Raw genomic sequence first — 1,600 nt, forward strand, 5'->3', positions numbered from 1 at the left:
TATAGTAAAATAATCAAACTTAATTATTTAGAGTAGTATAATGTAAAGATTTTATGAAATGTCAAATATGTATTTATGTGTAATAATTGATTGGTGATTAATTTTTTATACACCTAGCATAACTAAAAACACATATTTTTAAAATTAACTAGTGTTCATACCATGATCTAATGATAAGGTCCAGATTCAAATAATACATAAAGGTCCAACTCATAAGATTGACATTTCTCCACAATCGATCTCCTCGTAAGAGGTCGGGTTCGACATAGGTTCCGCCACGAAAAAGTCGGAAGAGAAGATTAGCAGGCAGATAACACTCATTCAAATAAATAACTACCCTAAAATCTCGTAACCCACTTCTAGGAGTCAAACCTCAACCTTCCTAAGATAAAGGGATGGTTATCCTTCTTAAAAGATAGAACCACTCTAACGGTGGTTATGAATTCACCACTATAAGTACACTGATATCCTTCAAGTATCTCTAAGTTTCCATACTCTCTAAAATTTGCTTAGATCTTAACTTACTTAAACATCAAAATATCTTTACAGATACAACCTCCCATTTATTCATACACACAAGTCAGATAAAAGCTCCAAATGAGAGCTAAGACAAACCCTTTGAATAAGACTTTATGTTTATACAACTAGTCCAACCATTTAACCAGTCACCATCTTTTTTTCATTTTTAATTTTAATAAGACTTTATGTTTATACAGTCAAAATTTAATTACTTATGTTATCATTCATGCAAAATCTATTTTTTTTTTTTATCTCTGTCACACACGCTCTCTCGCGTATATATATACATGTATATTATTGCCATTGAATGATGACAACCAAATTATAGAAAGAAACATATAAAACTTTTCAGGTGGTGGTTGGTGTGCTTTCATATATATAATTATTTAAATTTATCTTTTTATAAGCTTAAATTTTTTAGAATAAATAATTTTATAATATAATAACTAACATAATTTTTATAATTAAAATATTTAGAATTTAAATCTCAGTTTTTGTTAACTGTCTATAAACTAAATATTTTTATCAACTTAAATTTTTAAAACAAATGATCTAAATGATAAATGGGTAAATTAAATGAGACATTGAAATATATATAATCTGAAAACCTGGGCCCGTATTTGATATGAGAGTGGTTATTGTTATAAGGGCCCAAGCTATTAGCAACTGGTTTCCAAAGTTGTAACAACCATGATATGACAATTAACCAACATACCTCCAAATTCAGATACTGAACCCTAATCCTCCAAGGGAAAATCGATATACTTGCACATGCATGCTGTCAGATGCACCAAAAATATAATAAAAATATGTGCACTCACTTTTATTCTAACATTGCTAATAAAGTTAAATTTAAGTTACACACTAAATTAGCTTTTAAAGAATTTTAGATTCAACATTTTAGTTTTTGACGAGTTTTATTAATTTTAATTTTTTTAATATAGATTGATCCCTTATTAAAGGTGATTATTTTATTTTATACGGATATTTTTTCAAAATTTAATTATGTTATAATAAAATTGATTAAGACTTAATTATCTAATATATATATATATATATGAAAATTTTTGTGAGTAATTTA

Source organism: Arachis duranensis, chromosome 5, assembly GCF_000817695.3.
Source record: "Arachis duranensis cultivar V14167 chromosome 5, aradu.V14167.gnm2.J7QH, whole genome shotgun sequence".
Classification (NCBI taxonomy): Eukaryota; Viridiplantae; Streptophyta; class Magnoliopsida; order Fabales; family Fabaceae; genus Arachis; species Arachis duranensis.